Source organism: Cupressus sempervirens, chromosome 11, assembly GCF_028749045.1.
Source record: "Cupressus sempervirens isolate cs-2001-9-10 chromosome 11, ASM2874904v1, whole genome shotgun sequence".
Lineage (NCBI taxonomy): Eukaryota > Viridiplantae > Streptophyta > Pinopsida > Cupressales > Cupressaceae > Cupressus > Cupressus sempervirens.
This window is the reverse complement of record NC_143128.1, coordinates 306,308,383-306,319,655: the sequence shown is the minus strand read 5'-3', so window position 1 is coordinate 306,319,655 and position 11,273 is coordinate 306,308,383.

The window sequence follows — 11,273 nt, the reverse complement described above, 5'->3', positions numbered from 1 at the left end:
GTTTCTCTGTGAGCATGGAGTCTTCAATTTCCCTCTTTTATGCTCTAGAAGTGAGGACAATGGCATTTAGAGGGGCTGCCAAATAGGAGAGGTGGAATAGGATCATTAACCTAATAGATGATGTTTCTAGATTTTTTGATTACTTTTGTTGTTGTCTAATCCTAGCTTGGATTGAAGTATCTTATGTTACCTTTTTGATTTCTTCTCTCTAGTCTTTTGGGATTGAGCTAGATCTTTGTTATTAAAGCTTATAATCATTATTGAAAAAATGTTGATGGTTTTTAGCTACTAATATTGATCTATGATATGTTATTTTATTGAGTTCATTTCCTCAATAATAATTAATGAAGGAGACTTAGATATAATATTGAGCCAATTTGTATTTGTGAGGTATTTGAAATAAACTTTTTGGCCTGTATTCTTGAATTTTTATTCCATCTAGTTACCAATGCTCTACTTCTTCCCCTTCATCATTATGGATTTAGTTTTCACTTCATTATGCTTTAAGAACAACAAGGTGTTTATCGATTCCCTTGCTACTAATTATTTTATAACCTTAGTTAGGCAATGTGTATGAATTCAAGTTGGCTACTAATTCTAACTTCTCCTCTTAAACTCATAAGGATATGATAAGAATAATATGGAACAATGATCATCTTAAATTATTGAAATTAGTTAATATAATCTTGATTGATCTATTCATGCAAACTAGATAAGAGCCTTGAATATCTAATCCACTCTAAGTAAAACTAGTAAACTAAATAGGATAAGGGGTGATATTTTAGATAAAGATTCATTTAAAGCATATTATAAACTCTTTTGATTAAGTCTATTGGTACAATTTAGGATTCTTATTGTCTAAAGAGTCTCTAAATATGTTGATTGTTCATTTTACTCGTCCCACTTTTTTTGATCACATGTATTTGGTACTAATCCCATATTGGAAGATAGTTGTATTTTGTCATGTAGATGGTTGGGTGATCACTTCTTCATGGCATGATCCTTGATGAATTTAGTTTAGAACCTTTCCTCTCCTTTGATATATGTCCCATTTTTCAAAGGAAGTCTATTTTTTATTAATTGTTTCATCAAATTTTATATAAACCCATACAAAGTTTCATATAAACTAGGGTATGCCCCTTTTAAATTGTACAATATTGGAGTTTAGTTCGAGGTGAGACTGGAGGTTTTCTTGCTCTGTACTTTCCTATCAATACCCATTTGAATAGAGAATTTTTTAAATTCAATTTTATTTTATTTAATGTAATACAAGGCTTTGTTTATTTACCGATAAAAAAAAAAAAAAAATTGGTCACTTCTAGATATTATAAATATCATGTTTAATAGATTTTCTATTATTTGTATGTTTCTTTTTAGAAACATCTTTCTTGTAATCTCTATAAAATTGTTTAGTTCGAAGCAAATATTTCATTAAATTATTTTACCAATTACTTTTCAAATATGATATAGGAATTTTTTTAATTTTAATTTTTTTAAAACATTTAGTTTCCAAAAATTTTCCTCTAAAAATATTAGTGAATTTTTCAAAATGATTTCTCAAGGAAACTGTGGGCCTATTGTAGGGAAAAAAATATTTCCTACCCATGCATTTTTTTCCAGGCTCTATCTATGGCTTATGCAACATGTTGAACACAATTTTTGCTTGTCTTTTTGGTCAAGCCATGATCCACTCGTATATGCATGTGTGACCATTTTTTGGTGGTTGTCTTTTTCTGCTTCATGCAGTTGTCATTTTTGTTGACAAAACACAACTAATGTTATTTATGTATTTCATAGAACTCATGCTACATTTTTGTAGTTTGGTTGAGAATTCTCATGGGTGTTTTGTTTCATGTACATGGAAAATTTCCTTTTATGTTTTATAGACCGACAACATTTTTATAAGGACTCATGATAGAAATCCTATTTGTCAATGATCATTGTGTCCAGACAAAAATGACTTACAATTTTTTTTGGACTCTCTATTGTCAATGTGAATATGTTGTCTCATTTTTTCCCAGCAAATTTTGACCATTATATGGTTGTTTTATGATAGTAGTTTTTTTTCAGATACCTAGGGTTTGTGTAACTTTTGAACCTTTATATCATGTCAGAATATTTTTTTAATTTTAAGATTATTGATGGGTTTTTAAAGATCTTAAACGAGTTTTTTTTAAATTTTTTTTTTTTTAGATTTCTAATTTTTTCGTGCCACAAATTTTGTGTCAACAAACTCACATTATTATCTCTACCTATACCCTCCAAGTTGTAATCAATACCTTTACATTCATCCATTCAACCATCTAGGTATCTTATTTTTTGTGCCTAAAAAACTATGGACACTTTCAATTTTGTCAATTCATCCATCTAGGTATCTTTTTTCTTTTTGTACCTCAAAAATCATGCAATAGCATCTTTGACCAACACTCAATTGGAAGGTGGTAAAAAGTTCAACTAGTGTAATTACAACTCACGAAAGAAACACATGATGTCAATATTTAAATATAAGTCTTGAAAAATTATTTTGGGCAACACTACTTGTCCTTCTAATAAAGACAAAAAACATGATAAATTTGATGAGAAAAATTAAGTTGTTATGCTCATCAAACATTTGGTCACTAATAATTAGCTCCTGTAGGTTCCTTCTGGTAAAATAGTTGCATAGACTTAAAGCCATCTAAAACATTTGGATGAAACCTTGGCTATGAGTCATGCATTCTTATTGAAGATTTTTACCTTCTCAATGATGATGGATTAACAAGTGCACTGACAAGATTATCACAACAAAATCAAGAACATTTGAGATTAGTTGGAAGTCATTGGATTCAAAAAGAAGAAGACTTGGTGGAGATCATCTTGAAGAATCTACCATCTTCCTCTAAGAACTTCATTGAAACAATAAATATTGCTTCCACTCATTGTAATGTTTCATTTTTTGACTTTTTCATAATGCTTGTACACTAAGATCATTGGAAACAATAATTTGATAGTGGTATTGGTTCATCTTCAAACATATAATCTTTCTTAGCTAAATCCACAAATAACTATTTGTTTTCTTAGCCTTATTAGTAGAATCCTTGTGCTATATCATGAGACCCAAATTAGAAGGAAAGTATTCATTGCAAATACTTCCATAAGTTTTGTCATTTGAAGTTGGAGTGTCATTAATGACAATTAGTTACTCAAGAAAAATAATTTGGTTACAATCTGAAGCACATGTTGTAGAGATTATTATGTAGGGTAATTTTTCCTATTAAACCTTCATGGATAAAAGACCTATAGATCATATAATTTTTTTTTCCTAGTATATTGATTCTAGTTCCTAATACCACATCACTAATCACTAGGATTGGTTCATAGATTTCATTCCATTCTTAGATTCAATTAATTTGGGAGGAAGGTGTTGATGTTCTTCAACTATCAAGCAAAAAAATACTAAATACCAAGATAATAAAATCACACATAATCTGAGGATCAACTATTTCCTATAAACAATTACATGTGTTTTATATCTGGACCCAACTTCAACAAAATCAAACTGATTTTCTACTCTTTAAGCTTTGCAGAACCAAGGTGGGTATACTTGAGGGATGGAAGATTTTCAATCTAATATCATATACATATTTGGTTCATTCCATGACATTATACCACTACACACATCACTTAAAGAATATTTGGTCACAATTCTTCTTAGGTTTATAAGTACTTCTGGCAATAGTAGCTAGCTAAAAATCTGAGATTAAATGCAAACAATTACTGACCAACATTGATATTCTTCAAATAGAAAGGTAAATTTGGTTTTGAACTTAAGCTTGATGCTTGTTCATGACCTTTCATCTAAAAACTACATCAGTAGATCAATTCTTCATCCATTGGGACTCAGAGTTCATTCAATTTCCAGATCTGGGTATGTGTAGGATTATCTTGTGCCAAAAAATGGCGATCTAAAAAATATGTAGTTCTGAAAAGCCTCAAGGCATTTCAAAACCTATTTCAACTTTTTTCCCACCCATCCTAATACCAAACAAAAAAATGAATACCTTTATAAGGCCTAGTATATCTTTAGATACCAACCCTACATGGTCAACTTCAAAAATGTCCTAAAAATATGTTTTTCACCTGTTCTTTTGTATTTTTTACTTCAAACATGTGTCCGACAATTTTTTTTCACCCAAATTTGAGGAAACGAAAAGGGTTTTGTAAGAATGTTCTTACCTTTTCATAAATGTAATTTCTATCAACTTACAATTTCAATAAGTAATTATTACTTATTTTCTAATAGAGTTACATATAAAGTGTTGATTGACACACTAATTGAAAAAAAACTATAACTTTCAAATAGTACAACATCTTTGAAGTCCAAAAGATGCATCACATTCTATGCTTCTTCTCCTATAAGAAAAAATAAAGAAAAATAAAATTTTGTAGAGTTTTAAATTAGTTAAGATGGTCAGACTTGAGAGAGTTATATTCCAAAAATACTATAGTAGAAAATTCCTAATTAATTATTTAATTGGAATTAAAATACCCAAAAAATGCATCACATTTGGGCATGAGTCTACTTCTTATATCAAGAATATTATTTTAAAATATTATTATTTGATTTTGATTGAGGTGGTTAGACATATGTCTACTTTTTTTGTCTTAAAATTTTTGTTCTATTTCCTTAAAATTTAAATTTTTGACCAATCAATTTTTATTGTCTTTTAGATAAGGCGTCGTAGTTTAGAAATTGAATTCAATTTCCTAGAGATTCTTTTCTCTCATCTTTTTGATAGAAAGTTCATAGCAAGTTGAAAATTGCACGTCAAGTTGACATAAGCTTGATTTGTTGATTTTTCATTGCCACCTAAGGGCATAGTTTGGTTTACCATGATCTTGCACATACCCATCTAATTGATTGCATTACAATCAATATCATCAAAAATTCTCATTGAAACTTATTCTTATAGATATCCTTCCTATTACCATGGAAATCCTATCAATCTCATTGAAGCCTTAATTCATTGAATCGAAAGCAATAGTGAATTGACATACAATTTGATTTAATTGCATTTAATTGAATAAGCCTTGCTCATACAACATCAACATAACTAGGTAACAAAATGGAGACAAGATTCAACAAGAATAGATATGGGGACAATTTAACTTTCTATTAATTTCCTTTGAAAATTGTATACAATTGAACAAGGCTTAGAATGACTCAAGCTAAAACATCCAAATCCTACCAAGTTAAAGTATTCTCATAAAATTTGCAGAGAAAACATATCACAAAGTATACATTCAGAAAAATGGACTAGACAAGTTTAATAAAAGACTAAAATATGTGATAACTTGAATCGTTTCTCTAGCCTTGGGATCTCACTTACATAGTGTGAGATAGAACAAGTTTCAAGCATAAAGAACTGGTAGCTATCCTTTTGACAAAAGATATTTACATCTATTGCTATCACAAAAAATAAAATTATGCAATAGAAAAACATTACATCAAAGTATTCTCTTGGTGGACCCATTTTCTATTACATCTTTAAATGTTATGAATTCCACAATTGGCTTTGTGCTATTCTAAATCCTCAGAGTATGTAGCCATCAAGTTTTCCAATGATGTGTCCAATTTTGATGTTTGCAAGTTTATTTCAACTCAGGAATCTCCATTGGCATTATCATGAACTATTAGTATAATAGTTATTTCTGAATCTTTAGCTAACACATCATCAATTTGGTCCTCTGGACTAGTAGTCATAATTGGTTGTTATGTTTCTATTGTTGAGGGTGATTGCTTTTTCTTTTCTTTCATCTTTTGAGATATCAATTATTTGATCACCTTCCTAGTCCACACCCTCTTCTTCTATTGCCACCTATTCTAATGAAAAAAGTTCTTCTTTCCACTTGTTGAAAATAGTATTATCAGGCCAATCAAAATTTAGGATCTCTCGCTACTTTTTTATTACAAAGCTTCCTATTTTCTCTATTTGAGTAAAATATTTTCTAATAGTATTATAAAACAATTATACTTTGAAAAATTCTTCATTAGCCATTGCCCATAGTACATGCCCCTTTTCATTTATAACCTTGTTCATTCTATGGCATAACAACTCATCTAATTCCTTTCCGCATTCTTCCTTTTCTTTTATTTTGTCAATCTTTTTAAGTGCACTAGGAAAGAGATCAAACTTTTCTGCTATATACTCAAAAAGACCAATCACGATTCTCTTTTGAATAGAAACCCTCTTTTCATCAAATTCTATTAGATCATTAACTATATCAAAAAATTTCTCTATTTGATTACATGCTAAATTGATGACAAAGATACACAAAGAAGTAACACCATTATTCCTTTCCTTCCATTTCTGCACTATGGGCTTTAATGCATCTTCATCTCTCCTTCTACCAACTGATCATAGAAACCTAGCCAATCAATTTTGTCTACTAAGTACAAAATTGTTTTCTTGAGTTTTTATTCATATTGATTATTTAATTCAACATGCATTTCCTATAGTTTTTTTTTTCTTCTTCAAATTCTTTTGTAGTGTAGAACTCAGGTCTCTCTGGGGTATTAGGAAATTCAAAAATTGGGTTAGATTTGAATGGTTCAATTGGGGGGTGAGGATATACAATCCTTGGTTTGCTAGGTTCTCCCACTTTCCTCTTTTTGAGCTATTTATCCATCTAGGATATCTGATTCTCCAATAGTTGTATCCTTTTTCCTCTTTTCTCATATGTCTTAAGTATTTCTTCAAACATGGTATTGAGCTCTTAGAATTTACTCTTTTCTTTCCTAGCTACCACACTCCCAAAAGATAATATTTCTTGAGCCATTTTAGTGACCTCTTCACTATCAACTTAATCTACTTTGTACACTGTAAGTGTACCAGTATTCTTATCACTTGAAATCCCTTGAAATTTGGTCTTATTCTTCTTTTCAATGGACTAGGTCACCAAAGCTTGGTGATCATTGCTGAATTTCAGCCCTCTATGTGTTTGTAATATTTCTTCTTCAATTTTTTACTACACATCTTTCTTTTTTTCTAATGGAATAAAAAATCATAGCATTAGCTATGTCCCATTCTGGCAAAACCAAAACTTCACATTCTTTGACCAACTGTCTCTTGGCCTTAGGTGTTAGATGGATAAAGTCCTCCAAAAATTTGGCTTTTACCTCTTCCTCAATTTCAGAGTCTGAATAGTTTGGTTATTCTATTTTTATTATTTTACACTTTTCCTCAAAATTTCCTATATTTCTCCTCAACAAAAATTGCACAAAGGCCCTAGATTTAATAAAATTTTCATCATCTATAAAGTTTTGAGATGCTTGTGCAATGATGGGATCTATCTCCTTACCTCTGTAATAAGCAACAGTGAGGTCAAAGAATGACATACACTAGTACATTTGCACTTGTTTTTCTACCAAAATTTTTGACCAAAGCTATGATTTCATTTTTTTTGGTTTTCACCCCCATGTTGGTAAAAAATGTCCTAAGTTTTCCCAAGTTTGTCATAATTTCAACCAACTTGGGTCAGAACAAAAAAAGAGAACAAAGTATATGATATTATTATTCTTATATATTCATGCGTATGTTATTATTTAGAGACTTCATTCCCATGTCTGGTATTGTTGAAATTTATAAGTAATATTGGGGTTTTTCCCATTATTGAACATATATTATTCTGGGCATGATAGTTTTGTAAGGCTCATTTTGTAGTGATTGATGGAGGACTAATATGTCTATTCTTGCAAAGTCCAATAGGGTTTATGCAATTGATCTTCTTGGGTATGGATACTTAGGTGATTTTTTATAGAGTGACCAAGTTTTGGATGGTATTATTGGTTTTAGACAAGCCAATACATCTATTCTTTTACAGATACCTTTATCAGGTAAAGTTCACAAGGTTTTTGTTGATTATTTAGATGGAGAAAAAGGAGGAGGCATCTTGGCTATTGGAGATGTAAAAAATGATGTGTCTACAACCCCACTAATTCCCAATCAGTAAGAACTATTGCTTTTCTTTTCCTAAAATTATACAATTTAAGCCATTAGACATATCATAGTTACATTTTTTGCTATTGTATATCTTAATACTTGGTTTTGAAAGAATTCTTGAGATGTGGTCTTGAATGCTTTTCTAACAAGTTTGAGTTATTTCATTTTCCTTGAAAAAGAGTATATTTATTTTTTCTCATTTCTTTTTTTTATAGTGAAGTTCTTCTGAGATGAGCATAAAATTTATTAGCCTAAGTTGAATCTTTTAATCTAACTGGATTTTTATTTTTTCAATCTAATCTTCCATGTCTTGATTATGATTAGATGGATTTACTAGTCTTCATTTAGTCCCTTAACTTTGGTCCTTTATTCTTCCTTATATTGCAACAAGCTTTACAATGCTTCTCAAGAAATCGAATACTTGTTAGACCATTCTTATAAAAAAGAACCTTATGAGAATGTCTCTCTCTTTGCCTCCACACATGCATATTTGTTCCAAATTATCATATTTACAATGGATTGGAATGGTTTTGAAATTGAAATTATAATTTTTGATTTAATATCTATAACTATTTTTCCTTTAGGATTGTTAGTGTTTACCACTTATTGAACCTTTTTCTCTCTACAATTGCCTCACTAATACTTAAAGCTTTAGATCATTGTTTTGTTGAGTGATGTTAACATGGAATTTGGGAAATACCTTCTTGAATCGTTGAGGAAAATCATGATTAGCTTGAAATGTGAAAGTATACATACTATTACCCCATGGTAATGGAAGAGTTGGAATGCCTTTGTTGTAATCATTTTGATTGAATCTTTAAGATGTTCTGTACCCAAGGAGATTTGGGGTGGATGAAAGTGATTCTCCTCTTAGGGATGATTGTTAAAAAGCTAGAAAAGTATACCCATAGGGGGTTACTTTCTTTCAAGACATTGTCCAAACTTTATAATTCCATAGTTCTTTAATTATAGGTAGGGGGAGGTAGAATTGGTCTCCCTACTGCAAAGTTGTCCTCTTTTTTCTTCTTTTTTAGAATGGCAATTGTTGCTCTACTATTTGTAGAATTTCCTCTATCGGTTGAATGTGAAGCACCTTATACTATCCAAGATATCTTCCTATTCCTATTCAAACCAATATAGAATAGGTTGAAAAATGAGTGCTTGTTGAGCTATCATGGTCATTTATTTCAAGATGGTAAATTTCAAAATCAGCAACTCATAACCCATAGGGGTGTGCCAAAAAGTTTTCTTTAATTTTTCCATTGTAGGACACCTTAAATTGGAAAAGTGTGTGAGGAAATCCTCTCGTGAAAGTAGAGGAAGCTGTATGTGTTCAACTTGAGTGAAAAGAGGCTTTGTAAAGTTCATTAGGAAGATGCACAACTTGAGGACACATAAGTTGAACTCATGTAAATGGATTTATCAAACAACAACATATTGGTGTAAGAGAACCTAGTGTAATGATAGCAACTACATGAGCCTTTGTCATTGATGCACACATTGACCACTTTGTATCATAGGTTTATAGTTCCTTTGCTATTGTTAGGATATGATACTACAATCTTGACCTCTATATCTCACCTCTATATGTGCAACATGTTTCTTTCTTGGGATTGGTAGGCCCAACAAACCACATTTGTCTTACCCAAAATTAGCAATCATCCTTGGTTATTATTGCTGATTGTACATCATAATTTGTCTTTATGAATCATCTGTCATGATATTCCATTCCCATATTTGTTGTTTGTACACTATTCTCAATTAGCTTGTATTTCCTAATGTAGGTCAATAATTACCATAACATATCTTAATTATGAATGTGTTGTCTTTCACCATAGAAAACATGGCCTCTTTGTGCTATCTAAACCCTTCCACTTATAGATCTTTTTTTTTAGTAAAGTTACTTGTCCTTTCATTAGGCTTTTTTGAACAATTAGACCAGCCCCCTTAGACAATTTCTAACTCAAACTTTATCTCACAATAGTTGTAGGTAGAAGTTGAAAGATGAGAGTTGCTTCTTCACTTAGAATGTATATTTCCCTCAAATTGATAATTTTTATATTGCTAAAAGAAAGGCTCCTAGGCTGTTATTCAACACGCCCATGTTTACGTAGATCTTTCTTTCTCGTCCATCTCGAGTATTTTAATGATTACAAGAACTAGTTATTTTCCATCTTCACTAGAAAATCCTTGAAATTTTTAGTAGGGACATTCATTGAAATGATTAATCAAATTTGGTTTGAATTGATCAATCCCCACATCATACCTCTCTCATGTGCATCTCCATTCATTTCCTTTCTACTACCTTTGTTCTTGATACAGGCTATGTATTTAAGCACCAGAAAGGTTACAATGTTAATCACACAAAGAAAGCATTCATTTATTGTGGTAAACTTCACTCTCGAGAGTGCCTTTGAAAGGCTAGATAATCACAAAATATGAAATATCTAGAAAGTTTGTTTTTTGGAATATTGAAGTAGTTTTGATGACTTTCATGAACTCACAAAAAAATTAAACATCTAGAAAATATTTTTTATGGAATATCAAAGTTTGTTTTTATGAGTTACATTGTAAGAACTTCTTTTTTTGTTGGATTCTTTCCATTTGCTCTAGTTTATTGGCTATATATAACATCAAATTTGAGAAAAAGGAAAGCCAAGGTAGGAAAAAAATTGAGAAATTCAAGAAACAAACCCAATCATGGAATTTTGGCATTGAGTATTGGTTACTATTAACAATGAAGTGATTGGAGGCTAGCTGTAGCACTTAAGAACTTCTTTTATAGTTTGTTTCCATTATTCTTCTTGATTAGTAGATTGAACTACTATGTCACATGCTTCATGTGCCTTACATTATTGAAGCTATAGTAAAGGTTATTTTCACTATTATAGTCCATTTTTAATGTGTTTGGAATATTCTTGCAACAATTTAAAGCCGTTGTGTCTAGAATGTGAAAGCTATCCAAAAAGTTGTAAAATGCAAATTTTTAAAACTTGCTAAAGTTGAAAAAAAATGTAAGAAGTGGGTGTTTAGTCCTAATAGGTGGTTGAGTAGTTATGTCCAAGAAAACATTATAAAATTCTTGTGACAGGTTGAATGGAAGTGTGTGGGTAAGTTAGAGGAAGAGTTTGAATGGGATAAACCAATAAGCCTCTAAATAGCACCACCCTCTAGGTATTTGGTGGATGGTAGAGAGAAAAGTCTATCATTTCTATTGTTTATCAATTATCCTTTATGTACTAAGAATGAGGGATTAATGAAGATAGAAGACCAACAATGTGTCAATTTTGT